The following is an 18,936-nucleotide window of genomic DNA, read 5'->3' as shown; positions in this document are numbered from 1 at the left end:
CCATTTATTTTTAAACAGCTCTAAATTCTTTGTTTATTTTCCCACTGACACTAAATCAAGCTGTTGATGAGGCTTTCTCAGCAGGTATTTTCTTAAAATAAATGAAAAGAAAACATGTTAAAAATAATGATAAATATATGCTAACAAGGCATAAATATGTATATTTCACTGAAATCATTATTCTTTCCAATGAGGGTACTCGCATTCAGCACCCATGCCTATTCCATATTTGAAATGCTTGCCTGTGAACATCAACTAATTCTTTCCAAAGAGATCATGTGTCTGATGCCTTCTTACAGATCACTTGATGAGCATGGATACCTATGAATCATGGACATTGAATAAGTATCCCTTCCTCCTATACTCCTGTTTCAGAAGATCTGACTTCCTATTCCAGACATAATGTTGGCACATCTAATGAAAGCTTTTACATTTCTTTATTATCAAAATGTGTACATTCTTAGAAAATTTTCTTGTACTGAACCAAAATCCCTGTGATGTGAATCTACTATTTTTATTCCTGTCCCTTAAGAGAGAATGTCTATTTATTCACCATCTCAAATGACTTTTCCCCTTCCATGATCTATCTACCCCTCTCCAAATCTTCATTATCTGCCATATTCTAACTCATATTTCATCTCCACCACTAAGGTTCCCCTTGTCACTGAAACTCTTATTTGCACCCTCTAGGTCTGAGCTATAGGATGTATATTTATGCTACTTAATCTCTATCAATGGACATAATTTCCCTACCAGGAATTCAATTAAACTTAATTTATTTGAACTCAATGATCATTTTCGAAGTGTTTATTTTCTATAAGTCATTGTTCCAGGCAGTGTTGACAAAAAACAAAATTAAAGCATCCCATGCTCACAAAGGGTAGCTAGTCTCAATACTAAAAGGACTATTTATAGAAAAGTGTAAATATAAATATATAGAAGGCATATACGACAACTTTGAGGTAGAGGTCGATTTGGACAAGAGGAATTAAAATTTGAATCTTGCCTCAGACATATCCTGGCTGTGTTAACACTGGCAAGTCATTTAACCTACTTCTAACTCAGTGTCCTCATCCATAACATGGGGATAATAATAACATCTATTTCATAAAGTTGTTGTGAGGATCAAATGAAATAATATACACAAAGCACTTGGCAAACTATAAAGTGTGTAAAACTATTAGTATCAAAAACAAACAAAAAAGTCATTTGGGGAAGGAGAATAGTAAGAAACGAAGGGCATTAAGAAAGTTTTGTGTAGGAGACAAGAAAGGAGCTAAGGATTCCAGAAGATAGAAGTGACCAAAATGAGAATTCCCCTACTTCAACTCACTCCAATTAAATTCCAGAAGCTTTCATTTTAAGCAATTAATAAATGTCAAGCACTGTAGTTAGGTACTAGGGATATAATGACAGAAAGATAATTGTCCCTGGCCAGAGGTACTTACATTCTAGTGGGACTTGAGGTACAAATGAAAGGAGGGTCATAATAAATACAAAGTAATTTAGTGGAGTACTAGTAACTGGGGGAATAATGGCAGGTCTCTTCTAAGAGATAATACATACTTGAGCTAAGCCTTGAAGAGACCTAGGGATTCATAGACATGAAGGTGAAGAAAGAGAGAATTCCAAGAATGGGGTACAATCTAAGGATTATTACAGATGTGGGAAATGTAGTGGCATATATGAGAAATGGAAAGCCAATTGATTTGGTGGGAGTATTGAGAATGAAGTCAAATATAGTATAAGTTACAGGCAGACTTTGAAGTATAGGTAAACCATCAGGGAACTTACATTTTACTGGAAGGAGCCCTATGTGTTAATGATAACACATAGAAGGAAGCTGAAAATGGAGGACAGAATAGAGAGATGTTAATGAGCTGGAGACATAATAAAGAAAGAACTTCAATCAGGAATACAGCTTGGAGAGGAAGGCAGGAACATCATGGGTTTAGTCCTCTTGAAAATGGAGGATCTGAGAAGAACTGATCAATCAGAATAAGGAGATGAAGATCAAAGTCATCTTCTCAAGCAATGAGGCTGCTGAGCATTGTAGGAAAAGTAGTTTATAGAATGAAGAGTAAAACATGCAGAAGAATGAAAGTATAAGCTATGGAAGCCATGATCACAGAGCAACTCCAGATTCCTCTGAGATTGATTTGGTTTGTTTTTTTTGGCCATCATAGCATATTGTGGCCTAATTTGATCTTTCATTCTAGTAAAAAACCACAAATGTTTTTTGTCATTTTTTTCACATAAATTGCTACCTTACCATCACTCTTGTACTTGGGAAATCAATTTGCTGAACCTGAAGTCCAAGACTTTATGTGGCTAGCAAATTTAATTTCATATTTATCTCAGCTTTTCAACCAGTAAAAATCATTTGGGATCTTAACTATCAACCAATGTGTTTTTCATTCTTTCTGTCTTTCATTTCTGAAATCTGAATTGCAATACAAGAATGGCAGGATGCTCATAATAGATGAAATACATACAACAAAGGTTAGTGGGACTGAATTTGCTGAGTATATTCAAGGGAAAATTAGATGACCACATGTTGTTTATGTTGAACTAGAGATTTGTTTAGCTAAATCGGTTGGATTAAATTTTCTTTGAAGTCTATGTCTTCTTTGAGATTCTGTCATTCTGTATATGTTATGTGATTGTGAAGCTGAATAATTTATACAGAATAAAACATAGGAAAAATAAGTTAATTTAAAAATTACTAGTTTGTTGCTATTATTTTTAACTAAGTTGTATTTGATGAAGATGGGAGAAATGACCCAAGTAACTTTAAAACATGAAAACAGAAAGAAGACTAAATTTCTAGAAATTTTTTCATGATAACACCTATATTTAACACATGCCTAAGAAGATGGTAGGCACTTAATAAAATTAGATCTTGACTTTCTCCATAAAAATAGTGAATAGCCATCCTTGGAGCTATTTTCCTCCTCTGTACTCCTCTACACTGACACCACATAAACACACACACACACACACACACACACACACACACACACACACACACTCTACATGGTCCATCTATATGCCGCCTACATTTAGCCTTTTACTTCCTTGGACAAATAATGCCTTTTTCTCCATTGAAGAAGCATTTTTGTAAAAGCAATAACATACCACAAACCCATAAAAGAGGCATACCAAGTTTTTGGACTCGTCCTCAAAGTAATTACAGTGAAAAGAACTATAAAACTGGTAGCATTGTCTTGGACAATCATGCTCTTGTCTTTCAGTGAATGCCTCATTTCTCCAAACCACATGAAAAGAATTGTACAAAGATAGTAATTATGGCACACACACACACACACACACACACACACACACACAGACATTTAAAAACACAATAACAATAAAATTACCTGGCTCCAGAGGAGAAGAAGAAAATCAATATCTTCAACTGTGCAAGTTTCCTACATGCATTTTTATCCTATCCTCTGTCAAGATGGTTTGTTTGATGAAGATTATAATAAAAATAAAGACACAGCCAGAGAATGGGCTCTGTTTGCAAGCATAGGCTGAGTTATATCTTGAACAGCCATTGAAGGACATAAGATTATAGAGCTAGAGCTGCAAAGATCTCTAGATCAGTGCCCTCATTTTCCACGGAAGAAGAATGATAGCCAAAGAGTTTTAACTCTTCAAGATGGTACATGGACCCAGCAATGGGCTTGAAGTCAGAAAGCTCTGAATATAAATCTTGCTCTAAACACACACTACTAGTGTGATCCAAAGTGAATTACAACCTCTTTCAGCTATGATTGGAGGTAATTGTTTCAGGGTTGTCATAAGGATATATATATATATATATATATATATATATATGCTTTTGTGTATGTACATACATATCTGTGTATAAGTAACCCTTGTGTGTATATATATGTGTGTATATATATATATATTTATACACCTATGTGTGTATATGTATATACATATATATGTTATATATATATGTATATATATATATTCTACTGAAAACCTTAAAGCACCATATAAATGTTGACTATCAAATATGATTTGCATCCAGATGCACTGAATGCAGAACTCATTCTCCTTATACGATTCTGATTTCTTGTTCTGCTCATATCTCCTTAGAAAGAAAATGAATAAACTCTTTTACTCATAACATGACCATGAAAGTCCTCTAATTCAGTCTACAGTAAAGCAGTTTTCCTATATTGGATCCCAAGTAAGAACAAGTGCTTTTTAGAGCTGAATTGCTATAAATATCCAAAGAGAAAGATGGATGCCTGGTTCATCCCAAAGTTGCCACAAAAGTGCTCTCCATTTCTGAAGCACGTGTTTGCCCCACACCTTGAGTTCTTTGCTCCCATTTGCCCTTCTATTCAATTTGTCCCAACCAGCAAACCAAGGCTGTTCTTCTTGGATTTGTCTCTTGGTTTCGTGGTGACTTGATTTCTCTTTTATCCATGTTTACTTTAATGTAAATAGATAAGTGAGTAAATTCAAAGTATTTTGAGGAGTGAGAAAACACTATCATGTCAGAGGACTAAGATATACCCAAGAAGACTTACCCCTTTATGACACTAGGTATGTCATTTAAGCATATTGATTCATTCTGTACTCTATTTTCTTCAAGTATGACTTTGGATAAATCATCTAGCCTGTAAACCTCAGTTTCTTTATTTGTAAACTAATGATAGATTTGACTTTTGAGGTCCCTTCTGGTCTTACATATAGACTCCTGTGATCTTTCCCTGATCCATGGGCAGTGTAAGGCAAACATGTTTTAGGAAGTCAGTGTGCTATGTCAGAGGTTGAGGTTAATACTCTAGTTGAATTTTTCAATTTTCAACTTCTGTGACTTCATGATTAGAAATCAAGGATTTGCTGATTCAGGGAGAAAAAATAGCCAAACTAAAAATAAAGCTCACACTGCAGTGCTTTTCTTAACAATAACTGGAAATCTTTCAGATTAGAAAACTTTAAAAGGTTTCACCTGCTTATCGAAACACTTCTACAGCAGTTCATCTAAAATGATTCTGCTGTATATTTGAGAAACTAATTGGATGTCATACAATAATAATTCTGAGACTGAAAATATTAATTAACCTTATAAAATCATGCAGTATTAGGGTAGAAAGAAACTTTTTGTGGCCATGTAGACCAAACCCCCACGACTAAGAACAAATCCCTCACCATTGTCTTTCTACTTCTTCTTGACTTCCTCCAGCGAAAGAAATGTCACTAGCTCAGGAGGCAGCCAAGTCTATCTTTGAATAGTTATATTGAAATATAGAATTTTGGTCTTCAGCCATTTCAGGCATGTTTGATTCTGTAACCTTCTTTTGTTTTCAGTTGTTTTTGTTTTTTTTGGTGAGGACAGTGGAGTGGCTTGACATTTCCTTCTCCAGCTCATTTTGTATATAAGGAAATTGAGACAAACAGGCTTACGTCTTATCCAGGGTCACACAGCTAGTAAGTGTGAGGCCAGAGTTTAACTCAAATAGGCTGAACTCATAGATTTCCAGGACTGGCCATCAATCTATTGTGTGACCTAGCTGCCCATGAACATTGTATTGAGGTAGGGTTAGTTTCCATATACTTTTCTCCATTGTTTTTATTCTCTTCTTGGAGAAGTCAGGCTTCCACTTGCAGTCCTTTCTAAAAACCTGGAGCAAATAATTCATTTGAGAAGAGAGATCTCTCATTCCTCAAAATGTTTACTGCTTCTTGATATTGTTTTTTCTCCATAGCAGTATACAATAGAACAGGAATTACAGATATTGCATGTCATACCTAGACATTAATAAATTCCTTCTGCTTTGGAAAAAGAGGAAGGTATAATCCTACTTTGACCTTGCCTTTGATATTTGGCAGTATGCGGCCCATTTAGATACAAGTAGAAGTGGCGCTGTCTAGGGTATCAGGAGAAGCTTAAAGTATAGCATGATCTCCAGTTACAGTAGCAGTGGTGATGGCAAAGGTGGCTGAAGCAGAATCTCTTCTTTGCTTCATTGAGAAGGGTTGGAGTACTTTATTGCTCAATGTCCATTCAATAATAATTAATCTATAATAATATTTAATAATAATTAACCCATGGCTTAATAATAATCATAACAAATCATTATATGATTATATAATTAGTAAAAAATTAAGCCATGGCCCTGTTCTTTTTATGTAAAAGAAACTCCACAAGCTTCCAATCATTGTTTGTGTTATTAATATGGATGTAAGTAAAGGATTAAGAAAATGTTTGGATCTTTTCAGTGATTCCATTCATGACAAAGTTGGAGAAACATTAAAATAATACCTCTAGGGAAAAAAAACTTTTCATAAATGGGCTGATTTATGAGCAAGAAAAGATGAAGAGCATAAATGCATATCGATCCTTAGACATATAAAGATTAGTCCTTGAAGCAAAAACAAGCTAAGTTTTAGACAAGAGGAAACTGTGTGACTGGATCTACAGAGAGACATTTCCTCCTTACGAAATTTTTCAACTGCTGATTTTATCTTCTTTCCATGTGTAAGCTCATCTAGGATCCCAGAGGAAGGGGAAACCCTACTTTATCCTTCCACACTGTCTATGCTTGATGGGGTGCAAAACTGGAAGAATGAATTCTTGTTTTAGCTTCTTGCTTCTTGTTCCCAGAAACTCTCCAAAATCAGTCCCAGAAAACCGAGTTCAAAGATTCGGTGATACCATTTGCTTGAGTTTCTTTAGCTGTGTTGCCCACATAGGAGCCGCAGTGTACAATTACATACAGTTGCATGCATATATAGTGACCTATGTGTATGTATAGGTGAAGATTTGTATATATCCAAGTGAATTCTCTGTGTAATTTGACACACATGTATTATGCATTGTGCACATATGTGAATTCATGTATATGTATGTTCACACATAAACACACAAATATATATATGCCTCAATAAACATTTCTCACATACCTAGTCTGAGCCAGGCAGTGTCTTAAGGTCTGGGAATATCAATACAGAAAAGAGAGCCTCTCACCCTTTCAAGGAGCTTATTTAGCAACTAATTAGATCAGTGATGGACAACCTTTTGTGCCTAGTGTGTCAAAATCTGCCAAAAAGCAGAGCATAACTCAGGTGCTGTGTCACTTCAAGAAAAAAACAGAATTTTGTGATATGTATAGTTTAAATAACAAAAATGTATAATTGTAATCTATAACTGTATTTAATAAACCAAAATGGGTAAGTTAATATAGGTAGAATTGTCATCTATAGTGCACAGAGTATCTACACTACACTACAGCAAATGTTTCATCCTTGGCATGTGTCCCCATACTTCTCTGTATGCGGCAGCATGAGGCCACGTCTCATCAGAAATGACTATGCATTGCCATAGGTTTGCCATCACTAAATCAGATAAAGCAATACACAAAAAGGAGCCCCAAAATGAGAAAGAACAGTAGAGAATTTTTAGCATAGGGGCAAAATGTTCATTGAGTCAAAACCAAGCAGAGCAACTGATGAGAAATGAAGAGTTGACTGGAAAATTCTAGCCCTCTACAAATTTAGGGAGAGATTTATTTTTCTCACCCTCTAGTCTTTCAATCAGACAGGAGAGACAATTAAGGGCCCTCAGAAAGTGTTGAGAATCTATGATGATTAGATTTTAGGTGCAGAACTTGTCCTGAAGGAGGCATGATATTCCTGCAAGTGGAACCAAACAGAAAAAATAAAACTTTATTTTGCTATTTTTTCAGGATCATATTTTACTATTTCTATTCAATTTCTTTTAAATTATTTTAATTAAATTTTATTTTTAATAACAAGCACATTTTCCCTCTCATCCTGCCACTGGAATTTTTTAAATGTAACATATGCATAATTAACCGAAGGAAATTGTTCAATTGGCTATATCTTTATTTTTTTTTATTCTACATGGTTAACTCATCACTTCTCTGCTAAGAATGGCATAAGCCTCCTTAACCTGTCTCCCTTCCCTTGCCACTATATGAGTCATGATTAGGAAATCTTCCTTCTCTTTGATAAAATAGATTTAATGACTAATAATTTTAAACTTTAATTGTCAGAGAATAAATAAATAAATAAATATATATATATATATATATGGCTAGGTCATGGAATATAAGAAAAGTGCATTCCTCTTTTAAAAATTATTCACAAGGTCTTGGTACCAGTTTGATTCAAACATTCACTTTCAGTTTGATTAGCAAGTCACTTTATACAAATATAGATCATATAGGAGATCTCTAAATTTTCTTTAAGTTCTAATATCAAATAACTATGTAATTCTTTGAATAATATTTCTATTTACATAAATATGTTATATTTGTGAGATATAATCTTCGGTTACTAGTATTTTCTGTTTTAAAATATTATCTTCTGTTTTAAAGCTGTCATCAGTGACATGGCATTCTAGGCAGTAGTTTGATTAATTCTTAGTGTGGATAATTGAAGGTGATGAGCAATGGAAACCTAGATTCTAAAGAGGACTGGATTTGAGAAAACCAAAGTACTTATTAAAACAAGAGTATTTGAAAGAAGAAATCGTTTTGTGGAATAGTAGAAAGTGCTGGATCAGGAGTCAAGAATAATTCAGAATCCCGCCTCACTTAGGATGATGGGAGAAGTCTGCAGTATCAGCAGCAGCAATAGCAGCAGCTTCAGGAACACTGAAACTAAAGATCAAGTAATTGGTCTGAAAAACATTCTGGGGGAACCTTTACTAATACTGGGTGCAGCTGGCAAGTCAAAGGACAATATACAATTCTGGGTCACAGTTGCTATGCAGAGAGGAGTGATTGTGGTCAGGCATAAGAGACTAAAGTCCCTGATGATAATTCCAACTCAGGGAGGATCACCAACTCTTATGTTATGGGAGGGCAAGGGACCTGGTCACAAGCCCAAGAGGAGCAGTAGCATTTGTGGTTATAAAAAGAAGTGGATCTTCCTGGTTAAATACCATAACCCAAACCAGGAGAACAGTGACCATAATTTTCCCTAGATCATACCATCTTGGAAGCAGCAACATCTTCTGCCCCCTAAAAACCTGACTGAGCACAGCAACACAAAAAATTCGCAAGACTGGGGATAGTACCACTAGTTGAGCAAAACTCATTTTTAACATTAAGGTCAAAATAAAGAAGAAATAATCTAGAAAAATGGGCAAACAATAAAATAAATTTAAAAAAAACAGCTATAAAAACTACTAAAGAAGGCAGGGAAGAACAAAATAAAAACTCAAAAGAAGGTAGCAGCTTAATAACACCTGCAACCAAGACCCAAAATGTAAAAATCAGTCATTACTAGATCTGTATCCCAAAATTATCCAAAAAATGGAGAAAGGACCTATTTATACAAAAATATTTACTGTAGCTATTTTTGTTGTAACAAAGAATTGAAAATGAAGGGGTTGTCCATTAGTTAGGGAATAACTGAAGAAATTGTGATATATGAAAGTTATAGAATACTATTGTGCTGTAAGGACGACAAGCAGACTGATTTCAGAAAAATTTGCAAAGACTTACATGAACTGATGCAAATGAAGTGAATAGGATCAGAAGAACATAGTTCACAGTGGCAACAATATTTCTAGATGAACAAAATTATGAATGGCGAAGTCGATCATAGCAATGCAGTGATCCAAGACAATTCCAGAGATGTGTGGTAAAAAATACCATCTGTCCTCCAAGAAAGAATTGATGGAGTTTGAATGCAGAGAAACATTTAACTTCCTTCCTTCTTTCCTTCCTTCCTTCCTTCCTTCCTTCCTTCCTTCCTTCCTTCCTTCCTTCCTTCCTTCCTTCCTTCCTTCCTTCCTTCCATCTTTCTTTCTTTCTTTCTTTCTTTCTTTCTTTCTTTCTTTCTTTCTTTCTTTCTTTCTTTCTTTCTTTCTTTCTTCTTTCCTTACTTTCTTTCTTGTGATATGGCTAACACTAAATATATTTGTATGATTTTACATATTGATATCATATTGCTTGCCTTTTCAACGGATTGGGGAGGGGCAGAAGGAGAAAATTTAAAACTCAATTTAAATGATAGAATAAATAAGAACATTTTAGAAATAAAAAGGAATTCAATTTTATGAAACTTCAAACTGTGGAAATTTATGCAAATCACTAATCTCTCTTGGTCTCAGTTTACTCAGATGGAAAATTAGGATAACAATAAGAACTACTACACATTATTATGGAATCATTGAGAATGCTTTTAAAGTATTTTACAAAACTATGAAGCTATATAAAATTTCACAATTATAATTAGGTGAGTTATCTCTTTGAGGACTGATCAAATTTATAGTTAAGCAACAGAGGGAAATAAATCAATATTAATATAAGAGCTATTATATGCCAAGCACTGTGCTAGGTTATTTATAAATATTATTTCATTTGATTCTCAAAGCAACCTTATCAGGCAAGTGTTTCTTATCCCCATTTTACAATTGAGGAAAATGGGATAAACAGATTAGATGACTTGCTCATGATCACAGGGCTAGGAAATGTCTGATGCTATATTTGGGCTCAAGTGTATTTGCATGTGTGTGTTAAGCATGTATGTATATTTATATATACATGCATACATTTTGTATTCATATACATTCACATATATACACATAAAATGAGAAAGCAGTATTTAAAATAAATGAATGTCTAATCATTGTAAATGGCCTTCTGACTTATCAAATACATTTTTAATGATTTTGTTTTTCATTTTCATTTAATTTATTTTCATGTTACCTAGAAGTCATATGTAAGGTTTATCTCAACTAACCACATTCATCTCCTTCATGCTTTGCCAACCAGTTTGAAGGAATAATTTCAGCATGAAAATGAAGTGAACTCCATTACATGCAATAGCACTTTACAGTTGACAAAGTGATTTGTTTTTATTTCAATAACCCTACGGAGCCTGGAGCATAAATGTTACTGTTGTCCAGTTATCAGGGATCTAAGCAAACTTTAATTTCTCTTCTATAATATATCTTTTAAAAAATGAGAATCCTCTCTGATGGAAATTGCAAGAGACTTGTCACCTTTCACCATGGCTTCTTCCATTTCATATCCTGATCCTTTAAAGGCATTTCTTGATTTAATATTTTTTCACATGTTTCCTTCCATGGCTTGTGTGTGTGTGTGTGTGTGTGTGTGTGTGTGTGTGTGTGTGAGAGAGAGAGAGAGAGAGAGAAAGAGAGAGAGAGAGAGAGAGAGAGAGAGAGAGAGAGAGAGAGAGAGCAAAAGAGAGAGAGAGAAAGAGAGAGAAAGACAGACAGAGAGGCTGAGAGAAAGAGGCAGAGAAAGAGACAAAGATACAAAAAGAAATGTAGAGATAAAGGTGAGAGACAAACAGAAACAGAGACTGACAGAGACAAAGTAACTGAGAGAAAACCAAAGTCAAAGAAAGAATGAAACAGAGAGACAGAAAGACAAAGATTCAGAATGTTACAGAAAGATAGAAACATAGTGACACAGAGACAGACAGAAAGACAAAGATTCAGAATGTTACAGAAAGATAGAAACATAGTGACACAGAGACAGAGACAGAGAAAATGAAAGAGACAGAGACAGGGAGCAAAAGACAAGAAAGCTTCCAGCATTGATAATTGTATGCTTTCTTTCTGTTATATTCCTGAATCTACCTTGCTTTCCTCAACCCCTTTAAGACTCAGTGAGTCTTTAACATTCATTTAGGTTATTTATTCACATTTCAGCTTTTCTTGTGAATCCAGAAACTGCTAAAAATTATTTATTTGCAGGGGGGACTTCTCCTTTCTTCCCCCGTCCCAATTTTTTAAACCCTGGAACAGAATAGAATAGCTCCTAAACATAGTTACACTCTGTTTCATCACAGGGGGCTTCCTGCTTTTATCCTTAAGAAAAGGGTTGATCTAGGATGATCTGAGCATTGCGAGTCTCATCATGTAGGCAGCCAACATGCCATGCTTATCCTGGGGAGGAGAGAGAGAAAAAAAGAAAAAGAAAAATTCAGGTGTCTCTGGATCTGATGTATAATGCAGTAGGAATCATCCCGATGGACCCCAAGTGTGGAAAATAATGAAATATCAGGCTGGGCAGCTGTCAACAGCTGCAGGACTAGCTCCAGGAAGAGAACAGATGTCCATGCTGGGCTCAAATCTCCTCTGTCTGTCCTATGTCTTTGTTCATATTCAGCACTTGTGGCCTTGTCTCTCTGCACCAAAATGATGAAAGGGCAATTATTATTGGAAATGCTAAAAACACCAGTCCAGAAGTGGATTGAGAGTCTGCCTTATAGCAAGAGTTTTTTAAAGTTTGAAAAATCTGAGCCCCATTTCTACCTGTAGAGTGTGACCCTAGCAAAGTCATTTAACCTTTCAATATTCTAGGCAATTCTCTGAAACTCAGTTGCTGAGAAGGTACTCACTTGAATTAGGAGAAGAGTAGTTTCATCTGGGATTTCTCTATACAATAAAATCACAGATGCACTATCTGTCCCCATTTGTGCAGCATCTTTCATCCAAACAAGATGCAAGAACTTTACAGACATTAAAAAATACCCTCAGGCTCTCTTTCCTTTTAAACCTCAAATGATAAAGTATGTTGCAAGTCTCAATCAGCTTCAGACCCCTTCCAGGATATTTGTAGAAAAGATTTCTTGACTGGGAAAAAGACTGGACTCTTTGGGCTTCCAATGTTACAGAAATAAAATGCAAAAGTATAGTTGATAGAAAGAACTTTACTCCAAGTTTTCAAGCTTTAAAAAGAAAATTTCATGAATTTCTTTCATAATTCACTTGAAAATTAATTTATCTTGATTTTAATGTATTCTTATTTAATTCAATGTAAATAAATTCCTCATTTAATACTTTGTCTACTTTTTTATCATTATGACTTGTCATACACAAAGATTTGGGAAATCCATGAAGGACTTACAGACATAAAGATGAGGGCAAAAAGAATGGGAGCAACAGCAGCTGCTATACAGTAGTAGTGATAATAATAATGTAGTAGTAGTAAGAAGAAGAATAACTGTAAATATTGATGTAATGCTTTAAGAATGTGACACTTTATACATGTAATTACACTTGAAATTCCCATCAAACCCAGTGAAATATGTTCTATTATTATTCTCATTTTATAGATGGGGAACCTGAGGCTGAAAGAATGAGTGCCTTGACTAGCATCACACAGCTAGATGCCCATCCAAGATGAGGCATGCATTTAGATCTTACTGATTCCAAATGCAGGACTTTACAGACTGTGCTGCCTAGCTGTTTAGGTATCAGAAACATATGTGAACAGATATGGTAGACCACAGAATCCCTGAAATGGGGAAAAAACTTGTGGAAAATGAATGTAAGGAAGTCTCATTCAACTTTGGAATACTATGAATCTATGACATGGAGCAATAAAGCAGGAATTTGGAAAATATGCTAATTTGGGGAGGAGAAGAGACAAAAAAATCTTGTCAGGCAGGTGATAGAGATATTTTCTTCAAGAGATGCAATAGTAGAGAAAACGCCACTCCATTTCCATAGATATTTAAGAAGAAATATTCGACGTTTAGAAAAGTCCTGTCCAACTGCTCCCCCAAATGAATACCCAGGGATTTATGAACAATTGGGGGAAATGGTTGGCACTAAACTCATAAGTGGATATATAATGTATGGCTAAGAAAAGTCCTGCTAGGATTTGAATGATTAAGCAGATTCCTAGGAGGAATCCAAAATTTCATCAGGTTGAAATATTAGATGATGTGGGCATATCAAATGAAGGAGTGATTAATAATTTTTGTAAGTGGTTGAGGTTTTCGTAGGTTGGTCATATTTTTGTAGTTGAAATACAACAATGTTTTTTTTTTTCAAATACATGGATGGAAGACTCATTGCCTGTCTTCAAGGGAAGAGGAGACATCTGACTATATTGTCACAATGAGCCCTTAAGTTTTACAAATGGGAAAAAGTCTGCTTGGAAAGAGCAAGAAGGATTGTTCTTCTGTCGGGTCCCTTGGAGATCTATTATATGTGATGCCTTTGACTTTTCAGAAGTACTTAGAAATATGAAAATTTGGAGTTTTACTTTTCCTTTGTAATAGAGTTAGTCTGTGGAACAGGATGTTGAGCAGTTAGTCTGTTGGGAAAGGAAACAAATGGCCTTTTCTAGTAGTTTAGAAGTTAACGAATTGAGGGCTAAATGGGAAAAAAATCCTGGATTGTCAAATCTTCTGCAACATGGGAAAAGTGACTGGGAATATCTGCAGTAATGGCCAGTCATGGTCTTTAAGAGGATCAATGCCACAGCCAATCAGAGGAATTATGCAGGAGAATACCAATACTGAATAACTACTACAAACATCCAACTCATGTCAGTACCATAAGTAACTGAGACCACAGAACTTCCTAGAACTTAGCAGAGTACTATGTATTTTTATATGAGGAATATGTTTTAAAAGTTCAATTGGATGGAAAATGACTGTCTATTATGTTCCATAGAATCTTGAATAATAATATTAATAATAATAATAATAATATCTAGCATTTATAATGTGCTTCTGTGTGCCAGATACTGTGCTAAGTGCTTCATACTTCTTTTCTCATTTGGCCCTCACAATAACTCTGGGAGGTAGGAGCAATTAGTCTGTCTATTTCACAGAAAAGGAAACCAAGGTAAACAGAAGTGATGTGATATCCCCAGTCATACAACTAGTAATTGTCTGTGATTAGGCTTGAACTTAGGTTTCTCCTATGGAGTAAAATATCCCTGAATTCATCTATCATTTACCAAGCTGTGACTTAGAGATACAGGCCAGATTGATCATTGATGGTGTAGCATACTGAAATCCCATCCTTGGCTTTGAGGTAATGATTTTCATATTTCCTGGATGTTCTCTTGATGCTAGAATCTCAGCAACTGATTGAACTCTATTTAATTAGTCGCCTGGATGCCTTTTAGTGGAACATCAAACTTTCCCTTTTTTCATCAGGGTCATATCCTTTTCTGCAGATTGGTGATGCCTTAGAGTTTTTTAAAATGTTACATGTAACAAGGTGCTACTAGGTATATCCAGTCCTTCTCCTTTGAGAAAGTAGATTGCCTTAAGACTCATAAGAAAATATACAGTACTAGCAGCCCAAGGGAGCTTACTGAAGGAAAATAATTCATGATCAAATCACCCTGGCTGATGTTTCTTCCCCCAAAACAAAAGCATAAAGCATATGTTAGAACCTGGATCTCAGGAGCACTTTTATCTTCTGCAGAAAAAAATGAGTTATTATTTCAATGAAGTAGATATTGTAATTTTAGGAAGGCAACTGGGCTAGAGCATCTATCATTCTCCCAGTAAGCAAAGAAGAGGTTCATAAAAATAATTATTTATATATAATAAATACAAAAATTTGTGTGCATATACATTCATGTACAAGTGCATGTTTGCATAGACATGTATGTATATGTGTGCAGCAATGTATGCCTGTGTGTATTCATTGCTATAATTATATACATGCACATATATGGTACTGTAGTTCTCTTCTCAAATGAATTATACAGCCTGAAGAACAAAAATATTTGTGGTAGCTAATAATAAAAGATGACCCATATAAAATTTTAAGGTTGGCAAATGCTTTTTGTACACAATCTTATTGGTTAGCATAATACAAAGAGAATTTCCTCTGAAACCCGAAAGATATGATTTTTAGTTCTCCCTCTGACACATATTGGCTATGTGGCCTTATACAAGTCCTTTGATCTGCTCTAGACAACCTTGTAAGATTATAAGTTATGAAGTCAGTATCATTCTGCATGGATGGGTGGAATTTACTCACCTGAGATATTCCTATACTGATTAAATCGCAGGAGGTCCAGTTCTTTCCCATATCATTGGAATCTGAAAGTTACCCTGTAATGTGGGCATTATGACTATAATTATCGCCATTTCCTATCCCTTCATTTGGATCTGGGATTTCATCCTTGGAGGGAGCTATAATTGGAAAAACCCCTTCAACTAAAAGAGTTCAACAATTCATCTGTAACTTATTGCCTTAGAGTTTTGCATGGGGAATTGAAAAGGTTACACTGAGAAGTTCCCCTTCCTTAAAAGTCTTTATAAAGACACCAGATAGTCATTTGTTAGGAATTTAATGACTACTGATATCCTTTCGATTTCCCAAATTATATGATCTTGTTAGTGAGTGTCTTATTTATATTAATACAATTACATGTCAAACCAGGAATGAACCCAAGTTTGTCTCATTCTAGTTCTACAACTCTTTCCACTGTACTTCATCTCCATATATCCTCTCCAAAGAGCAAAATAGCAAAATAGCAAATAGCAAAAGATTCTATAGTGCTAAGCCACATCAAAAGGTGCTATTGAGGAAAAATAGAGAATGTATTAGAATGATCTTGGTTGTGAATCTACACAGTTCACAGTTATTCTCTATCCTTTTTTTCTAGATAGTCTGAGATTATTGTATTTTTTTCCTATAAAGATGACCTAGCCACAGGAGAGTGCAGATTGGTTGTTTTTCAATAATAATAATAATAATAATAATAATAATAATAATAATAATAATAATAATAATAAAACCTTCTCACATTTAATTAAATTCCATTATGTTTAGAAGCTATTTTACACATATATTTGATATTCAAAGAAACTTTTTGGTAGTATTTACTAATAAGCAGTATCAAATTCAAATAGAAATAGATCCTTACATGACTATATATTAACTTGAAAACCAAAAATTAGTGTTTTCTATGTTGTATTTTTATTTATTTTGTTAAATATTTCTCAATTTCGCTTTAATCAAATTTAGGTAGCTGTAGGATTTGACACTTCAATAAGCAATATGATTTCCATTATATTGATAAGGAAAATTATAATTAAAATGGTTAAATGGTCTTATCTTCAGTGCAAAGTTAGTGAGTGTCAGAGGGAGAGTTTGAACTAGGAAACAAGATGTTATTGTACATAAATCCAGTGCTCAAAGAGGGGATGAGTTTTATCCTTCATTCCCTTTCCTAAGTCTTCTGTTTACTGAAGGAACATGGTTGTGAGCCAGAGCTGGCAAGGATAAGAGTGCTGTCTGAAAGCATGGAATAAAACAAAATTTACAAGCCAACAAACAGATCAAATTGACAAATGTGACCCTAATTGTACCAAATGAGTTAGCTGGGAATTGGAAAGGTTCACGTATTGGAACAAGTCAGCCTGTGGCCACATGCCATAGTAGAGAAACAGATAGGTCTTATGACAAATACACAGTTGTAAAATTAGCAAAAAGTCAGCTTTTCTACAATCATGCTTTTCCACCCTGCTTATGTGGGTGATCATTAAGAGATGGGTATTCTAATCAATAGTTTTATTTCATAAAATCATATAAGAGGGAAGAATAAAAAAGAATTATGGTACAATTTAATATAAATGTATATATACATATTCCATGAGAGACCCGCCTTAGAATCAGTTAAGAACTGTTTTGAGACCTAACTCATACTTATAATTACTTCAGAACCATGGATAAGTCACTTAACATCTCAGTACCCCAGGCAATTTTGTAAGATTAAAAGTCATACAAGTGAAGGATCTATACTGGTAGATGAAAACTCCACACTGGAAGTTTCTCATTTTAATTAAATCACAGATCTCGCCTCCCATAACCTCCATTAGCAAAAATAATTGGTGTCACTTTCAATTTTTAAAAATCCCTCTGAGCATTTAAAAGTTATCTTTTGTGAGCAGTCAGCATATAAGTTTTAAACTGCACCACCATCTGCTTTTATAAATATTTGGCCCCATCCCAACTTTTTATTTTGATCACTCACTTCACTATTGTCGTAGGCACATAAATCTAGAGTTAGAAGTGGCTCAATGCTCCTAGTTTAATAGCATCACTTTCCAAACAAGGAAGCTAGGTTTCCAGAATGTTAAATTATTTGCTTGACATTATGCTGGTAGTAAACATCAGACTATAGTTTTCAACTTAGGTCTTCTGCCTCCTGAGCCAAGGCTTTTTCTGCATTACTATGAGCTTTATTAATTATGATGATTTTTCCATGCTTTACCAGACTCACCAAGAAATGCTTTATCATGAGTTTGGAAGTTTTTACTTCAAAGGTACGGGCTGTGCCCCAAATGACTTTAACTCCCCCTCAGTCAAGGACTCTGGATGCAAAGATTTCTCCAAGTCTTTCTGTTATACTTTTATTTTTAGGCTTTCAAACTTCTTCGTATCTGATAGGTGATTTTCCAAAGTGAGTTGGAGGAGATATAAATTCAGTTTAACTCAGCAAATATGTAGGATCATCAATTTAGAATTGAAAGGGTTCATAAAGATCTTCTATTTTAATTATTTTATTTTTACAGATGAGGAAATAGGTCCAAAGAGATAAATCCACTTGCCTATGGCCATATAGAGAGCAAATGAGAGATCTGGTATTAGTATACATTTTCTGTATCTTAAAATGTACATACTTTTATATTTCTACATTACTGTACTATATCATTTTATTAATCACCAGCTATTATCAAGATGAGAGGAAACATGGCAGGGAGCTCTTGCTTCTGAAGTGGAATCTGAGGTCTCCCGAAGGAAGCATAAGTGGTCTATGCTCTGGAATCTTTTGGATTATTATAATTTATTTTATCACTCATAGAAGCTATTCAGTCAAATGTGGAATGCAGTAATTTAATTATTCATTTGACCTCAACTCTTATAATCATTAATCAATCAACTAATTGTTTATTAAGTAGCTACCATTGTTTTGAGGGAACACAGAGAGAGATTTCTGAGTCACCAACCAAACCTTTAGAAGAGAGATAGGAGAATCAAATTTGTTTCTCCTTTTAAAAGCTATGCAATGGGCAACTCATATGAGTAAAAGGCCCATTCTCTTCCTACATTCTTGTTGTAAAGAGATCTTGAGGAAGGAGAGAAGAGTCACATAGGTATCAATCAGAAATTTTTGTTTGTACCCCCACTTTAGC

This window comes from Gracilinanus agilis, chromosome 2 (genome assembly GCF_016433145.1).
Source record: "Gracilinanus agilis isolate LMUSP501 chromosome 2, AgileGrace, whole genome shotgun sequence".
NCBI classification, from domain to species: Eukaryota; Metazoa; Chordata; class Mammalia; order Didelphimorphia; family Didelphidae; genus Gracilinanus; species Gracilinanus agilis.
This window is presented reverse-complemented; position numbering follows the sequence as displayed.